This window comes from Zootermopsis nevadensis, unplaced genomic scaffold (assembly GCF_977971745.1).
Source record: "Zootermopsis nevadensis isolate Lab colony 2312 unplaced genomic scaffold, Znev_1.0 Znev_ptg000022l, whole genome shotgun sequence".
Lineage (NCBI taxonomy): Eukaryota > Metazoa > Arthropoda > Insecta > Blattodea > Termopsidae > Zootermopsis > Zootermopsis nevadensis.
This window is the reverse complement of record NW_028259154.1, coordinates 24,424,211-24,430,210: the sequence shown is the minus strand read 5'-3', so window position 1 is coordinate 24,430,210 and position 6,000 is coordinate 24,424,211. Positions and strand designations below refer to the sequence as shown.

The 6,000-nt window shown below is 38.0% G+C and overlaps 1 protein-coding gene across 2 annotated transcripts in view; it reads left to right on the top strand.

Moving 5' to 3' along the window:
* Nucleotides 1-1,714: 1,714 nt before the first annotated feature.
* Nucleotides 1,715-6,000, top strand: part of LOC147873053 (uncharacterized) — an 86,139-nt gene continuing 81,853 nt past the window's right edge. For both annotated transcript variants that reach the window (XM_087353273.1, XM_087353279.1), the window contains exon 1: nt 1,715-1,799. The gene's annotated coding sequence lies outside the window, so the exon portion shown is untranslated. The remainder of the gene's footprint in view (nt 1,800-6,000) is intronic.

Here is a 6,000-nt window from a genome sequence, read left to right as displayed (position 1 = left end):
TATTTCACATTTTTTTTAATTTTACAGTTCCACTTATTTTAGTGTCATGTATGTTCTGAAGAATATAATGGCATTCTTGATGTTTTAAAACAGTTTGATATGGAATAGGTAGGGGACTGTTTCTTTGTTAAAGCAACATGGATGGAAGAAGATAAGATACTGGAGTTTATTTTAGGCTGCGCAATGTTTATTCTTAATAAAAATGCTGTCTGCCCAGTTCAGTATTTATATGAACAATATACTCATTGTTTGAATATTATAGTTATTTATCAACCTTATAATTTCAAACTGTTGTGTACGTAAATGCTTTTCCCATTTTGTAAGCCGTACAAGCAATGAAAATAGATGAGTTCGTTCTGGTAATTCATTTCACAATGACCTCATTTATTATTTACCCTTGAGAGCTTTCTCTAAATTGTGACATTCTAGTAATGGAAATACTGAAATGTTGATATTTTAAGAAACAAACTACATAGGATAATTTTATTTTGTTGTAATTTCTGACATGTACCATATTTAAAAATTATCCCTTATTTGTGTGAGTGTTGTTTCTGCAGTTCTGTCCCTGATACGAAAACCTAAATACGCCCTTGCTCCAGTTATAAAAATTGTTTGTAATTCATAGCTTACCATTTAAGAGGCCTGGATTAAGTTATTTCATGAAAAGTTTTTGAAATATTTATTTATACACTTGCAATATATATCATGTGCTGCTTGTTTTATTTTTGTTTGGCGTGTTCTACGTACATAATCATGTTAACTGTCTCAAAGCAGGGAATTGAAGAAATTGCGGAGAAGAAAGGTTCCTCGTTTCATTTGTCAATTAATACTTCATGTTTTTAAGTAGCATAAAAATGCATGCAACTGCAATTTCTGACTCATTACACAATTTTCCCACTTTCTAGTCATAACATCCAAGGAGACAGTCAACCAGCAGGGTGAAGTTTGAATTCCCTGCTTAAATGCACGTAGTAAGTTGACTCAATTAGTATTTTACTTACTAGTAGTACAGCCATTACCACTTTTATATCGCGTAACAAACTCAGTATAATATATCAAAAATGATAGTCCACTGACAGACAATACATGTTTTGGCTTGTAGCCATCTAAAGATGTTTCCTGAAAATATAGAGCATCGAATCTGAACACTGCGTGGATTATTTTGGCTGTACAGGTATGGATTTATGGTTATGTAGGTAGTTTCAAGTAGTAATGCTTCCAAAGCTTTATTCAGGAGGTGTTTGGTTTAAACCTTGCCAGAACGCAGTATTTTTAAATAGCCCATAACCAACCCCAAATCCTTTAACATTCACCAAACGTATTTGATTTTATGTTAATTACCTTTGCAATTGACCATTATTAAATCATTTACGATCTGCCATACACAAATTTGTTTAATGGAAATTGTATTAATTACAAAAAACGATGACATGTAACACTGCGGTATTTTTGTGTGAATATTATATTAAGAGTTGTCTAAGTCTGTATTATATGCGACGTTTCAGGTGTTGCTATACTTTTTAGGGGTCTCAGGGAATGTCATATAGGGCTCGGCTACCTGTGTCACCTGAGAATACCGAACATAATATTAGTGTGAGGACTGACACATTTATTTTAATGTACTTTATCATGTTTTCAGGCTTATCAAAGTGTACTGTGGTAAGTACATTTCCGTTCTGTCGTATTTTTTACGCGGGGCAGGGAGGGGGTTGTGCGTTACACCAATGCGGTCACATTAATTCTGTGAGTGCCGCGTAGAGGAGTCAGATGAGCTGTGGAAACTTCGGACAACTACTGGGGTAAGAACATTTAATTATAATCAATCTAAGCATTTTCAAATATGCAGTTTTCGTTACCACGTTGGCTTCACTTTTTTTTTGATTGATTTATGGTATTTGATTAATGAAACATGTCATTTAGTGGCCCAACATCGGACCAGAAAAAGGCTTTGTAATGACTGGACTTGAAATTTAACCTATATTCGTTCAGAGGAATTCAGTAATTTTAATGTTGCACAGCATGCTATCGTTCCAAATAGTTTCTCAGTTTAAATTATTTAGAGTGAATTTACTTTTAATGATGTACAAAATTCTACTGTTCGCTGGAAAAGCATTTTAAAACCATTTTACCTGGTCTGATTACCTACGTATATGTAACTTCGTTAGTCTTTTGTTATCTCAGAGGTTGTGAAGGTGTTTATTGCTTGTATCTTTCGGAACCTGGTATTGTATTCATAATGGACTACATACAATGTCAAGCGAAGTAACCTCAAATAGGACTCGAAATGTGTTAAACAGTTACGCTTTACTTCATTCTGTATTTTAGTATTATTCTGTTTCTTGTATTTAGAAACAATGTAGATTATCTGATTAGACTACAGGCCAATTTGATGACAGTAGTAGACGTTTTAGACCGAGTCTTCTGTTCGTCTCGTTTTACCGCAACGCCATTAATTATAAAAAGGTTGGTATTGAGTCGTTAATTTAATATGTATACTCGATACGTAGCCTACAACGAATTAAGACTACATTTAAAATGTTTCATTGCCATTCATTTTCGTATTTCATGCGGTTTTTTACTCTCGATTTCACGGTCTCTTTCGTATTTTCTGTGTTCGCTGGCTATGGTTCTTACCGATGGGTCTCTTTCCTTCCTATCGAGTCCATACGTACCTCACGTGGTAAACAGTAAGAGTTGCATCTGACAGAACCTAACCTGCTCTAGTACCTGTTGAATTGTAGTCTGTTGCTCTCCGATGTGTAGGTCGGGGTTTGTAATCCGCTGTATTGGTGTTTTGCGCTAGATTATTTGTATGTTGTGAAAGGTCTATGGCGATGCAGGGAGGTGATGGTGTCTTTTTGGTGGGTGAAATGGGGTACTTGAAGATGCGTTGGACCTACATTACTTGATTAATTAGTTCTCCAGTGTTGTTTTAATGTTCCCGGTTTTACAATATAGAAAGTAGGGCCAGTTTGAGAAGACGGAATTGAGCCATGTAAGAGTGATTGTACATACCTGCTGGTATTTGATGTTCAAATACATTCCTTCATAAAAAGATGGGAAAATTGCAGTCCAGATTGGACTAAACATAGATTTTTTTTCAGAGAGCATTATTCTTACTATTGGTGGAAATCTTGTAGAGGAGTCATTAAAATAGATTTTTATTCGTGCAGTCAACAGGTTTAAGTCGCGTGTGGGATTTAGGGCCTAAATATTGCTGAAAGAGATCCTGTTATATATAGTATATCGTATTAAACGTTGATATTATTTTTGTATTTTGTTTATCGGATGTTCGTTTATTTCGACGTCGCTGTCAGTAGATCAGACTATGATTAAGGGTTAATTTAATGTGGCCTAATTTAAGATACTATACCAGGATTTGCCTGGCGGAACTGAAGAAAACCACGAAACTCCTCAGACAGGATATCCGGTCTTCGGGTCGAGACCTGAGTCTTAGTCACTCGACGAGACTTTTATGAGCAGTCAAAAATAAAAATGAAACGCTATTTGAGATTCATAGTGTGAGTTATATTCAGCCGATCCAAAGCAAAATTAAATTTATTGTGCAACTTTCAGAGTGTATCACCAGTATCAGATGCTACCGACATCTGTTGGGTAACTTTGGACATGAATCATGCCGATGGGTAGAATATAGGACACATGCCACATTTTCATTGTGCGTTTATTTTGTGTATTATGTTCAAAAAACGCATAATTAAAAGCGATAGATACATTTGGTTCCCCAATGGCGATTTTTTTACGACAGTGGGAGACATACTGAGATAAGGGGGCTCATTGATTGCGTTTCGAACCTCGTGCATTTAATCGAATGGATTCCCAGGGATCCAGTCGTGTTGTAAGGGCTGCAGAACTCTACGGCGCTCCATACATCGTGACGATCGAGCGAGTCACGCATGTCTGAGTACTGACAGGAATTATGTAAGTGTAATGGCTGGAGGACACTGGTATAGAAATAGACATCACGTGGTCGAAGTAAGTGCTTTCAGAAACACGGTATTTGCTGCCATACGAAGAACTGTACGGACCACTTTTGCGTTACACGGAATAAAGATGTTGCTGATGTAACAGCTTTTAGAACAGACCTGAAACTTGAATAATTCAGATGTTCATTTCTGTGACTGGCATAGTAGCGTAGAATCCTGAACAGATCACGTTCTAGCACAGATATTGGGCCTTCCATCACAAAATATTTCTTTTGTAACTAAATTATGTTGAGAAAATTATATTACGAGAAGCTTCAGAATTTGTGCTGTCTAAGTAATATTTTTAAGGTGATCAAATCAAATGGAATGAGACCGTCGGGGACATGTAGCACGGAAGGGAGAGAGATTAAAAACGCACAAGTTACAAATTATGATTCGGAAAACGTTAAGGGAGACCTAAGTTTAATACCAGGACAATATTGAAAGACGAATAAATCGGGTATAAGGGTGTGGACTGAATTAATGTGGCTCAGGATATGGCCCAGTGCCAGGCTGTTGTGTACACGGTAATGAACCTTCCTGTTCCACGAAAGACAGGAATTTTATTGACCAGCTCAGAAAATACACTTATTAACAAAAACAAAATAAGTTGCTGGATACAGTTAGACCCACTTTTATTAATAATTACCTTATATTATGGTACATTATTGATATTTAAAGAAACTGTCTTCAGAAGAAAGCTGCTTTGTAAACTAGTTCACTGATTTAAGGCCTACCCTTCTGCTGTAAGGATTATGTTAATAGTGGAAGCCTTACGGCAGTGATCCAGTTAAATACAGCAAACGGCCCAATCACTTTGTATAGAAATTGATAAACTTATTTACAAATATCTTATAATTTTAATTATTATATCCTACTGACCAGGAGGACGCCACGCTGGCCTTGTAATCCTGGGGTCTCGGGTTCGATTCCCGGCGGTGCCCGAATTTATAACTTGTGTTGGGCAAGGCCGTGGTCTAGGCAACACGGAGGTTTCCTCAGGGGGCTTCCCCGGTTTCTCCGTGGCATCCCAACAATTACTCCATTCACACACAGAAGAAGGCAATGGCAAACCACTTCTGGATCATCTACCAAGAACGTATATGAACAGGTCCCAGTCCGAGAAAAGGATGGAAGGATCCTGTTCATATGGACCTGTCGTCAGACAGAACACTAAATAAATAAAAATACCCGGAAAAGAAGTCTTAAAACATGAACTAGCTCTCTGGTAACAGAGGTGTTGAAACTAAATTCTGAAGAAACCACAGGAAGCTTCAAAAATACCTCATAAAGCTGTTCTTTGTGTCGTGTTTTTATTGTTCAGTTTTGTCAATAATTGCGTACTGAAATTCACAATAGTTGGTTCAAGGTCGCTGAATTCTCCAATAGTCAGTCATTGATCAGGCTATTACTGCGTCCAAAGCCCCAGCCAGCTAAAGCAGTGTTTGTGGCTGGCTATGCGCGCAGTAGTGAAAGTACTGAAAGTGAAAATGTTAGTTTTAATTTCAATTTTCATTGTTTGTTTAACTTCATGGATGCATTGTTTCTTTGACAGCAGATTCGTGTTGTGTCTGCCAATAATTAATACGTATACATGAATGAGATTCTTTGTTCCTGGAGCGTTAGTGACTGAATTCAAAGTTGTGCGCCTTCCAACGCGGACGTCAGCATCATTAAAAAGGACATGACCCGTTTCAAGGTTAAGGTCTAAGCGAAATTTTGTTGGTGCATCAAGTACATGCATGGTGCAGTTTGAGGTCACTTTGTGCCTCCAGCCGGGCAGCTGTCTGCTACAGACGTCTGTCAGCTAGCTAGACCGACCGTGCCGTGCCGTTCCGTCACGAGCTTCGTCTGGGGGAAGAGGTGGTTCCCCGATCGATGCCAGACGGCGGGGGCCACAGGCCCGTGACGTGACTAATCTCCTCTTCCTCTTAAGTGAGGTGTGTGCTGTTCCATTCCAGGCAGCCTGCTGTTGGTCTCATTTCGTATCAATCCGCCCACTTCCACAATTTCTTTC